Genomic DNA, 13,801 nt, shown 5'->3' on the forward strand with positions numbered 1-13,801 from the left:
GCGCCCAGGATTCTTGACCAGAATTTATGTCATCACATTCGAAATCCACAAGCGGTTCCCATAAGGCAACAAGGACCACCCTAGGCCATATGTAGCGGTGAGGTTCGTATATAGTGTACGTTATCTTGATTATAACCTTCACATATTATAGGTGTATAGTCTTTTATTATATGACTGTGTTAATTATATATATATATATAGTTACTATTTGTATTATATAACTATTAATAGTTTAATAATTATACATGCATTATTATTCAAGCTAATATTATTATCTTAACTTAGATTAATTAATATCTATAACCTAGTAATCATTATCTCATTCAATAGATATAACATAATTAGTTATATTATTTGTTGTTTAATTTACAAGATACTTCATAATATAGTACTTAATTAATTCAATATTATCCATAAATACTTAAATAATTAATTAAATACCTATTAATCATATACATAATCTTTATAGTATTAGTTAATTATAAAAATCAGTAGAAAAATTCAAGAAAGTAATTTTATTACACATTTGTATTTATATTTGTTTTTATTCTTAATTTAATAACAAAATAAGTTTAATTCTACATAAAATATTAAATAAACACAAATAATTATTTTTAAAATTTTTATAAGTTTCTTACAGTTAAATAACCTGTAGAAAAATATTTATAAAAAGATTTCTTTATTTTTACAATTTTTTCCTTATTTACCTCCTATTTACATAATAATAGTGTTTAATTACGTAATAATTATTAATCCGACTCATAAATTAATTTTTATAATTTTCCTAGACCTAAACAAAGTTTATGAACTCAGAAAAATTATTTATTTATTTTTATTAACTGTATATATTTTTATTACCAATTTCACCTTGTTTCTATAATTAAATAACACATAATTCGAGTTTAATTTTTATAATTTATTTTCTGACCTAAATAATTAACTTAAATATCATAATTTATTGGAAAAATATTTATATAGTTAAATAGCCTTTTCCTATTTTTTATAAATATATATGTATATCGTATATATATATATATATATATATATATATATATATATATATATATATATATATATATATATATATATATATATATATATATATATATATATATATATATATATATATATATATATATATTAATAAAAAATTTTAATTAAATAAAATATAAAAAATATTAAATATCAGAAAAATTATTTTTCCTAGATCTCACATTACTTATTAATATTTATCATGCATAATACATAATTTAATAAACTCAATACATAATTATTATATATATATATATGGTCGGCCGATTGAAAACACAAACAAATTAAATAAAATTGTATAACAACTCATAAATCTGAAAAAAATAATTTTTATAAACTTATTAATCATGTAGCTAATCATCATGAGTTTAGAAAAAATTTATGAAGTGCAAAAACATTTATTTGTTTTTATTTTGGGGTTCGGCCGAAAGAAAAAAAAGAAAAAGAAAACCGAAAAAGAAAAAAAAAAGAAAGGGAGAAAAAGAACTTACAAAAAAATTAGGGTTTTGTGTGTGCTCCCAAATTTTTGTGAATGAAAAATAATGAGGGGTTAAGGCCCTATTTATAGATTTTTAATTGCTTGGGCTCCAAGATAAATACAATTTAATTAATTAATATAATTTTTTTTTCTTTTTTAAATTCAGCCGACCTAGGCCCTTTTTAATTTTTTTTATATTTTTTTAATTAATGGAACATTCTAGATTTGTTTGCATTTTATTTTCTTTTATTTAATTAACATAATTTATTATATATATTTATTTATATTTTTCGGTATATATATATATATATATACATATATTTTTAATTTACAAATTTTTACATTTGTTACCCATTACTTAATCATTTTATATATATACTCATATTTATATTTTATTTATATTTTATTTACACTAATATAGAGTATATACTTTTTAATACATAAAATATATACACTTAATAATAATAATAATAATAATAATAATAATAATAATAATAATAATAATAATAATAATAATAATAATAATAATAATAATAATAATAATAATATTATTAGGGTTAGGGTTACATTAAATAATTAGGGTTTACACTAAATGATTAGGTTTAGGGTTTAGTTCATTAATGACGAGTATTAATTACTTCATTTAATACGTCCGGATAACAACCCTAATATAAAGTACGAATCAACAATGAAACCCTAGGGGCATTATAGTCATTAAAGAGTGGAAAAATGAGGGTTGTTATAGTACCTCCCCGTTAATTTAAACTTCGTCCCGAAGTTTCAGGAAGACTTCTCTGATGTATCAACAATTGGAAAAAGATGAGGATATTTTCGCTTCATATGGTCTTCACGTTCCCAGGTATACTCGGGGCCTCTTCGTGAATTCCAATGGATCTTAACAATAGGAATAGAGATTTGTTTTAAACTTTTAACCTTACGATCTATAACCTCTATCGGTTCTTCAACAAAATGCATTTTCATCAATGCAGATATCATCCAATGGAATAATGAGTGTGTCATCAGCAAGACAATTTTTAAGATTCGAGACATGAAATACATCATGCACATTACTAAGCTCAGTGGGTAATTCTAATCGATATGCCACAGGACCAACTCTTTCAATAATCTTGAAAGGTCCAACATAACGTGGACTTAATTTGCTTCGCTTACCAAAACGAACGACGTCCTTCCAAGGGGATACTTTCAACATGAATTTATCACCAACTTGACTATATTTATTTTTGTTTTGGGGTTCGGCCGAAAGAAAAAAAAAAGAAAAAGAAAACCGAAAAAGAAAAAAAAGAAAGAGAGAAAAAGAACTTACAAAAAAATTAGGGTTTTGTGTGTGCTCCCAAATTTTTGTGAATGAAAAATAATGAGGGGTTAAGGCCCTATTTATAGATTTTTAATTGCTCGGGCTCCAAGATAAATACAATTTAATTAATTAATATAATTTTTTTCCTTTTTTAAATTCGGCCGACCTAGGGCCTTTTTATTTTTTTATATTTTTTTAATTAATGGAACATTCTAGATTTGTTTGCTTTTTATTTTCTTTTATTTAATTAACATAATTTATTATATATATTTATTTATATTTTTCGGTATATATATATACATATATTTTTAATTTACAAATTTTACATTTGTTACCCATTACTTAATCATTTTATATATATACTCATATTTATATTTTATTTATATTTTATTTACACTAATATATAGTATATACTTTTTAATACATAATATATATACACTTAATAATAATAATAATAATAACAATAATAATAATAATAATAATAATAATAATAATAATATTAATAATGATAATAATAATATTATTAGTAGGGTTAAGGTTATATTAAATAATTAGGGTTTACACTAAATGATTAGGTTTAGGGTTTAGTTCATTAATGACAAGTATTAATTACTGTAAGACCCGATTATTTATTGTACATGGAGTATATATGATGTACTTAAAGTGTGTGAAGCTTTGCGTAATTGAAGAAAAGTCAGAATCTGTCCAGCACTTAGTGCGCGCCGCGCACACTAAAGGGAGCGCGCCGCGCACCCTTTACTATAGCCGGATTCTGCTCTTTTAATGAGATATTTTGATGGGCTTTTTGGTAATTTTACTTGGGGATGAGATAAAGGCTACCAGATCAGTTTGGGGTAAGTCATAACTCCATTATCACCAACCTTATCCTTTTCCACTTCAATTTTAGAGAGAGAGAGAGAGATTCTTGTGTGAGAAAGTTCAATCAAGGGAAGAAGGAGCTAGTTTTGGGTCTTAGCTCGAGTTATAAAGTTGTTCATTTCCTCTCTAGCTACGTTTTGGTTATAGTGGTATGTTCTAACTTTATTTTTTGATTTTTTGTAAGGGTTAGGGTTTGGGTAAATGAAGAACATAAAACCCATATTTGATGATTTTGGGTGTTCTTGGGTAAGATTGAGTCATGAGGACTCAAGAATGACTAACCTAGGATTTCAAAATGATGAATGGGTTTATGAGTCATAATTGGTTAGTTAATTACTAGCACACCTAGTTATTAATGTAAATGGGTGTCATTGGGTTAGTGGATAACCCGAAATGGGTGTGTTGGTTTTAAAATGGTCAAGTGTGTAATAATTGACCTAGTTGGGAAAGATGGGTATGAAATATACTAATTGTGTGTTAGTAAGTGTTGATGGACCTTAATCACTAGCTTTTAAGTGATTAATGATGGTCTTGACCCTTAAGGGGCGGTTTTGGTGAAATGGGACATTTAATGCATTAAGTCATTAAATGCACATGAGAGAAGTGTTGGTATTTAGTCCAACAAGTTTGTTTGTTGATCGAGTACTTATTGCATTAGGTACTTGGCTTTGAAGCTTGCGGAAGGATAAAACCATCACCAAATCTTTAAGGTGAGTGGAATAATTATGCGTACGTGTATATGGCGTATTTATTTGTGAATGTTATGGTATGAACCACGTGCCGGTAGTACCATAACATGTATGTGACGAGTATTATGATGTGAACCACGTGTCGGTAGCATCAAGTGTGAACCACGTGCCGGTAGCACTATAAAATTTGGATATGAACCACGTGCCGGTAGCATCAAGTGTGAACCACGTGCCGGTAGCACTATAAAATGAGGCGTGAACCACGTGCCGGTAGCGCCAAAGTGTGAACCACGTGCCGGTAGCACTATAAAAGAGTGTGACTCAAATGCGTATGGTGTGAACCACGTGCCGGTAGCACCATAGCGTTATGGTTAACCATATTATGTTGTTGAACGTTATACAAGCATGCTTATATATATATATATATATATATATATATATATATATATATATATATATATATATATATATATATATATATATATATTGTGTTGATCATATGCTAATGTGATGTTGTGATAGTGTACGAGTTGTTAGCATTATGAATAAGACGGCATGCTATTTGAGTTATATTCTCGTATGAGGTATTTGGTGGGTGCGAATGCAAATAGATGGGTTATATATGTGTATGTATAATTGTTGCACTCACTAAGCTTTGCTTACCCTCTCGTTGTTTATCTTTTTATAGGCTCCGGTGGAGACAAGGGTAAGGGCATTCGTATGGATTAGAGATCCTGCTTTGTTTGTAGGGGACGCTTTTGGATGTTATAGCTTTTGGAGTTTGACCGATATTTGGGTAGTTTAACCCCAAAACACCATGCTCATAGTGTCGTTTAGAATTTAAACTCTTATGGTCGAACTTGTATGTTTCGAACGAAACTCGTAAAACGGCCGATGTGGGCCCCGTTTTGTAAAACTCATTTTATGATTGAATCGTATGAGTTTTTTATATTAGAACATGTTGTGAAAAGCGTTTTATCTAAAAATATCGGGAAGTGGGAGATCTTTATTTGAAAATGGACAAAACCGGACAGAAGCTGTTGGGGCTTGTGCGCGCTGCGCACCTTAAGGTGTGCACGCCGCGCACTTTCCTGTTATAAAAAAAAAAAAATTTGTTTCGCGTAATCGGTTGGTTGTTGGTTTGGGTTGTTACAAGTGATGTAAGGCGATTGCCAAGCAAGATGGGTTGGGATTGTACGCATGATTGTACTCGTTCGTTGCTTAATCGATTGCATTCTTTAGAATGAAGACGGAAGAGGGATATGGAACGGACGGGCCTATTCATGAGGGGAAGGATGAGTTAACATTAAGGATTGAGGCGAAGTTCGAACGCTATATCTTGACTTTCGCCGACAAGGTTAAACAAGTTCTCCAAGAATCGTTCGAGGGAATAGTGTCCGAGATGGTCCGAGACCAAGTGCCTAAGGTCGTGAAGGAGGAGTTAGAAAATAGGTTACCTAAACCTCAAGGTGACAGCGACGAAGGAGCAACTATGGGGATTGAATCTCATGCTCCAGAAACTGCTGATCACTTTTTGGGTAAGAGAAAGTTCGAATCACGAGGTGCTCCTAGTAAAAGGGCGCGAAGTACGCCCGAAGGTGTTAAAAAAGTGAAGAAGATGAGTAAGGGAAGTTATGGGGCTACGTGCTTTAGGTGCGGAGGACGAGGTCATTTAACACGGGATTGTACGACTGTACCTTTAAGCACGATCAAGTGCTTTATTTTCCAAAAGAAGGGACACCGAAAGTCGGAGTGTTCCGAATTGTTTGTCGATCGGGTTAGGAGGTTAGAGCGTGACTATCTGATGATCAGTGAAGCGTAAGGGTCCAACGATGTTGTTTCAGGTATTTTCGTCTTTGGTACAAATATGCCTTATTATTATTTAATGTGTGCCGATGGATTCGTGTATGTATTAGAGACTTAAACTTTGTTTCGAGATCTAATTAGTCTCAAGTGAACGTATTTTTCAAAGGTACTCATAAGGGTGTGGGGTTAGTGAACTCGGTGAATATTCGGTTTGTTGGTGGTTTTGATGATAGTGCACCGGGGTAGCGCTTGAGTCATTGACTCGTGGAAATGCGCCCTGGGGGGGGGATGCATGGCGGTAATACGTAGTATCGATATGGGTGATATTCCTAATGGAAACACCCTATGATGACATTGTATTGACAGACGAGGGCATAAGACTTGGTGCAACCAAGCATTTCTTAGTGATGAGGTAAATGATTCTACCAAGCCACGGGTATGGGCCTTGGTGTTCGGTTGTTAGCGCGTGCTTGCTTTCGTGTTGAAGTTGATGAACCATGAGGTTCGACGGGTGGATAGAACCCTTGAGATCGAGTGTTCTGGGTCTCGATGTATGTTAGTAATGAAGTCTACGATACGCGATGTTAGGTGCCTCTTTCATAAATACTAGCGTGGTATTCGACTCCGATGATGTTGCAGTTACATTGTACTTAGGGTACCGGAGTGAAACTCTTATGAACTTGAGTGACTAAGTGGAAATTTTACAAGCGTTAGCAATCGGACGACTATAAGAGGGATGCTTGCGTTTGCGCTAATGGATGATTGGTATGACGTGCCGAAGGACGAACCGAAATCTTTGTATGCTAAGTGTTAAAGCAAGGTTCAATGACGTACGTGTTACGGGATGCAAGACGGTAAGCATTCGTTGTTGGATCAGTAGTCACTCTCTTCCAGGAGTGTGAGCATGTGTTTACCATTGGCCGGATGATTTTGTAGTGGTAACGGGTAAAAAGAATTTGATAGTGGGAAAAGTCTACCCTGCGGGTAACGGCGTTCTTGGTATACGAGGTACGAGTTATGTTGGCGTTAGGTCGTTGCTTGAATAATGCCAACGGAGGAAAGTGAGCGTCGGTTTTATGGTGAATTGAGCTCGCGAGAGTTCTTGGGCTATGATCGGTGAGGAGATTGGTCGTATAGGTCGGTGTGTTGTGCCTGGACTCTGTTGTTTGAGTCTTCTGCTGTCTAGGCTTATTGCGTCGTGGTTTTAGGTTGTTAAGCTCGTTCGAGTGAGACCCGTAGGATTGGTAGTTTGTGTGTGTATCGTTGCTCATATGTGAGTTTAACAACTAATTGCTTGTGTACGCGTGTTATTGGATTAGTATGCACCGGGTGTTATATCACCAAGTGAGAGTACGTGACGTGTAATCGTCTTATGGAGAGTGTTGGGTTTTGATTTAGTGTAGCCGCGAGAGCTTAACTGAGCGTATAGTGATGAGACCGTGTAGGGCGTAGTCCCAAATGTTGTGTTGAGCTTTATGGTAAAACCAATTAGGCCGTAACCAGAGGGTGGTAGTACACTTGACGATAGTAACATACGATGATTTATATATACATGTTAATTGGCGGTCTGATTTCGATGGCGGTTTTGTAATTGTGTGGCGAGTGTGGTACGCTCTTGACGGCCTCTCTTTTCTTTTATGATTTTGGGGGTGGACGCGGTATGCCGTTCGAGAGGCATTTCTGTTAATCACGTTCGTGTGCGAGTAGAGTCATGGTGGTTAACTGTCCTTATATATATAGGTAACCAGGTTAATGGTTAAGACGAAGTTAGAAAGTGTGATGACCCGGAAAATTCTGACCAAATTTAAACTTAATCTTGTATGATTAACGTTTCCGACATGATAAACAAAGTCTATGAAGTTAAATCTCAAAATTTTGAACTGTTCAATTAATCTTCGATTGTTCTCAACGAAACGCGAACAATTATATATAGATACATATACTATAACTTGAAAACGTAACAAAGTGTTGAGGATATGATACTGTGCATTAAACTTATTGGTTTAATTATCTGATTGATATATTTAACTACAGAGTTAAAAGATTATGCCAAACGATTCAAGTAAAAGATATTTACCGAGTCTCTTAAGAATTATGATATTATTACGAGTCTCTGTTAAGAGGTCCACTTGATTTGAGAAATCATTCATTTTAACGGTATTCGGAATAAATGGTGAATTATTTGTTTAAATAACGTAATTTGGACACATACAATAATAAGGAATATTAACTGTTAAGAATTAATTATATGAATAACCTGCGATACGTATTTTAAAACGTGTTTATAAATATTGAGAATAGATATTAACTTGGTTATGAAACGTTTGATAAATACTATTATATTAATAAATAACGAGACAATGATTTATAGAAGTAAATGACCAAAATACTCTAAAGTTTAAGATATACTCTGGGTGGTATAATTTAGGGATAATTTAAGGCTATATTTTGACAAAGGTACGTGTCCCAGAATGAAAATTACAAGTTTTCTCAGCGTACGAAGGGACACTCAAAAAACCGGAACCGGGACATAAGTCGCGTAACAACGTACGACTTATCGGAACAAAAATTACAAGTTAACTATGCATGTGAATTTAATATAATATATAATTAATTATATAAATTAAATATATTATATATATTATTAATTATTATGTCGACAAACAAAAAAACAAAAATATGTGAGCTGGATCTGACGGCTATGCGATCGCATGAGAAATAGGCATAAAACCCATGCGATCGCATGGGCATCAGAATCAGGAATTATGCCTATAAATACCAGGTTTCTGCGCGAGTTGTTTTACACATATATTACTATGTGTAAATTTATTTATTTAAATTATTATTATTATTATTATTATTATTATTATTAAGATTATTATTATTTATTTTATTATTATTAATAGTATTATTATTATTATTATTATTATTAATTATATCACTTAAAATACTATGACGAGGTCATGAGCGTGTCACTTTCAAAATGGGTTTTCAAGTGGGATAGAGCTAAGGAAACTATGGGTTATTACTAAGGAGGTTATGGGTATTGTTCGAGGGTTTTGCTCGTAAGTCAAACCTAGTGTTTATCATCTCCGTTACTTCTACGTACTATCCTACAATATTGAATCTCAATATTGATACGTAAGCACTCATATTTTATCTTTTATATATTAATTGTGTATCCATGTCTAGTGCTCGAGTATATATATTTATACATACGTGTATGCTAAATTTCGTCATTAAACAGTTTATAATAGATCACGAATTAAATACATATATTACTGGTAAAAGGTATATGATATACATGTTTTTGGAAAGCTGGCGAAAAATCAATAACTTTTCATTTAGATATCGAATAATTTCGATGAACGGATTAAAAGATATGAGCAACTGAATTATGATTGAAGTTAATTGAAATTGCTTTTGAATCTACAATTAAGATTTAAACAACTTGTTTACGAGATTGATAAATTGGATTTTTGAATATTACCAACCGAGTAAATGAATCCTTATATAAGGTACGTCTCGTTTTGTTAAACTATTGTCAAAATTGACTTTTTGAAACGACTTTGGATAACTTTTATATGTCGATCTTGAGCATTAGGATTGTGATACACTATGACCTGACCTACATTGATAGATATTTATTGACCAACATATGTTCTCTAGGTTGAGATCTATGATTCTTTGATATACCTAGTTTCGGTTACATTACGATGAACAACTGTATGTGCTGCTAAGGTGAGTTTCATTTGCTCCCTTTTTAATTGCTTTTGCAATATATATTTTTGGGCTGAGAATACATGCACTTTATTTTAAACACAATGGATACAAGTACATACTAAATTCTACACTGAGTTTGAACCGAAAATCCCTTAGCTTTGGTAACTAGTAACTGCCAGTTATAAGAACTGGTGGGCGCGAGTAGTAGTATATGGATCCATAGGGCTTGATATCCCCGTCCGAGCTAGAGCACTAGCCTTTCAACGGACGTATGCTATTTGAGAAGCGTACACGTTGGTTTGCGTGTATTATTAAGATGATTATACAAAGGGTACAAATTATATATACGTTAAGTTTAGTTACCAGGGTGCTCAATTTCGTAGAATATTTTGATAAACGTTTCTGGATGAAACAACTGAAATCTTGTGATCCATCTTTATATACAGATTATGCGAAACATACAAACTATGAACTCACCAACCTTTGTGTTGACACTTGTTAGCATGTTTATTCTCAGGTTCCCTATATGTCTTCCGCTGTTTGCTTATATGATAGACAAGCTATGTGCATGGAGTCTTATATGGCATATTTTTCAAGAAAACGTTGCATTCACCAATTCATCATCATGTACCTTATTTTGACTGCATTGTCAACGGAAGTACTATTGTAAACTATTATATACGGTGATTGTCTATATGTAGAAATCATCAGATGTCGAAAACCTTTGATTTAAATATTCATTTATGGTATGCCTTTTCAAAAGAATGCAATGTTTACAAAACGTATCATATAGAGGTCAAATACCTCGCAATGAAATCAATGAATGAGATGTTCGTCCATATGGATTTGGAGCGATCGTCACAGTTGGTATCAGAGCGTTGGTCCTAGCGAATCAGGTCTTGCATGAATGTGTCTAACTGATAGTTGTTAAGATGCATTAGTAAGTCTGGACTTCGACCGTGTCTGCAAGTTAAAAGTTTTGCTTATCATTTCTTGTCGGAAATTACATGCTTATCATTCTTAAGTCTAGACACGTTTTCCTGCATTTATTGCATAAATAGTGTATAGACAAAAATTCATATCTTAGCGTATCTGTTACTGTAAACTTTTCCTGATATCTTCCGAAAATTTCTCCGTGATTTATGAAATTTGGTATTATATATACATATGTAAATTATGTATTGAAGAATACCAAACTAAATTCTATAATCTAATTCATATCAAAAATCATCTCCCTATTTATACAAGATGGATCCCGTATCTAGTTCAAACTCTGACAGCTATTCCGATATGGATATTCACCTGAATTTCGAAGACAGTGTAACCGGAATGGATCAACCAATTAGCCATCATCTATTCTGGATGAATTGGGGATGGGTTCGTAGCCTACTTAATTATTGGAGACAAGAAGAAGGCGATCCCTTTCACCCACCACATTGCCCTCTTGGCGAAGAACCTGAAGCACTTACCGGCGAACCTGTTCGAGACACCATTTTCTCTCTCATTTCTAGAGTATCTCGTCACGATAATATACTATCTCAAATTCTGGATCTTATTCATCCGCTCGTCCGAACCGCCAATCATCCCGGTGTAGTAGAAGAAGTCAACGAGCTTCGTGCTCGGGTAGTGGCTTTGGAGAATATGGTGCAAAGGTTACAAACACCAGCAGCATCACCAGCATCAACAGTACCACCGACAACAACACCAACAGTACCATTACCACCACCAACAACATCCGCATCGCAAACCTCAACTTCACAATCTGTTCAACGAGCATCAACGTCATACGCACCGTAGTTACCAAGAAATACCAGCAACAATAACCGATGAAGTATTAACTCATTTCCCCTGAAGAAATTTTATGTATATTTAATATATATGAATTTTGAAATCAAAATAAATATTTTCGTACTAAGCTATTACGTGTGAATCTTAACTGGTAGGTACTACTCGGTTAGTTCATATTACTAATATGCAATGATGTACATCCTTCATTAACGGCTTAATCATCGATAACTACAATCTCTGTTTCAATTCAATGAATTTCATTTCATAATAAACCAAGTGTAGTATTCAATAACATGGTTGATTTTACACTTTCATCTTCGATGCACTCGAAACTTTCTAGAAAACATCATTTGCACCTTGCGAAGTTGCAAGAATTCCACGAATATCAACACCCTTCACCAAGGAATATCAATAAGAATAAATAATGAAGTATTGATTTCATTAGTGAAATACTCCGCGAAGATTATGTAATCTCTAATGTTTTAGAGATTATTCATTTCTAGTTCAAGTTAAAAATAAAATGAGCTTAATATGATATTAACTCATTAAATCTGTATTACATCTGAAGAAATATACATACATATATTTTCATAAAGACTGTACTGAAAATTCTTTTGTACAAAATATTAATTGTGAAATCTTTAACGGGTAGGTAATACTCGGGAATATATAAGTTCACAATTAATATGTTACACTGTACATTCTTCAACTTTGATTCAAAAATTATTAACTATGCTCACAGCGATATACAATCGTTTCCATACAATTTCAATTACATATTCTGATATTGACGGATCAGAATCCAAGTCAAGATTTAACGGGTGACATCATTCTTAGATCTCTACATCTTTCAAAGCTATACTTTGACTTCAAAAATGTGAAAGATCCTTTAGCATTGTTATTACTAAAAATAATCTTGCCATCCTTTTCAAAGTATCCAGTTTTATCACACTTTCAACCAGTCAACTTCGACTTTTCAGATTAACCTTATTGTAACCTTGACATATACGTTTTTGTTACCGGGGAACCTTTTATGTTCCACCACATTAGCAGTAAATTTACTAACAACTTCATTAATCCTTGACCTTCTGAAAAATTATTATACTCATTAAAACCCTATCATGTACTCATCCACATCTTGTAACAATAATTTCCATACGAACTACCGGGAATTAGCAACCAGTATTTTGAATTTCGCAGCAATTCTACGCCAACAGTTATATATATACATATAATGTCTATCTTCTAGACTTACATACTTCGAATGTGAAGTTTCTGAAAAACACCCCAAACTACGAAACTAGTTCTACGAATTTTGGAAAAATGCTGATGAATCAGCAAAAACTATAAACGACTTTAACAGTCGAAAGTTTGATGATAAAGAGTAGTGTGTTGGAAAAGTACAGAAAAAGAGAAGGTTTGAAACTGGAAAACGGGTTGAGCAAAGTATGAAGGAAGCTGTAGACAAATCACAAGGATGAAATCTACCTTCAAAGAATCCAAATGATTCAGTGTCTGCTGAAACCATTAGTAAGAATCTTACTTCTTATTCTAAACCTTCACAGACAGATTTTCCGCATCATCCTCCGATATTAAAAATTCTAAGATATCATCGTATCTTCCATTATAAATATCCTCCATATTTTTGAAGATATTTTCATAACTATTCTTATCTGAAATCATTTATCTCTTCACGCTATCTGTGTTACATCATAAAAGAAACTATTTTAGTTTCTAATTTCTGAAAATTTCGAAAAATGGATGTTTTTGAAGTAGTGTTGGGAATTGAAGCATGAGTTAGTATAATATAATGACAATTGATCAACGTGATTATATTACAGTAAGTCATGCTGAGTTTCTAATGGAACGTGATAAAGGTTCACAGATCATACCCTCATCATGAACCATGTTACATAACTCTTTCATTCTATATAATCTCTAAAAATATCAAGAAAATATTTTCTTAATGATTCGGTCTTTTTCAAGGTATTCTGGTAATTTGACAAGTCAGATTGTGCTATTACCGTTTCTTTCTTAGAACATTAATTATGTTCATTCCGAAATGTATAGCTACGAATTTAGTACCATTAT

The sequence above is a fragment of the Rutidosis leptorrhynchoides genome, chromosome 1 (genome assembly GCF_046630445.1).
Source record: "Rutidosis leptorrhynchoides isolate AG116_Rl617_1_P2 chromosome 1, CSIRO_AGI_Rlap_v1, whole genome shotgun sequence".
Taxonomy (NCBI): domain Eukaryota; kingdom Viridiplantae; phylum Streptophyta; class Magnoliopsida; order Asterales; family Asteraceae; genus Rutidosis; species Rutidosis leptorrhynchoides.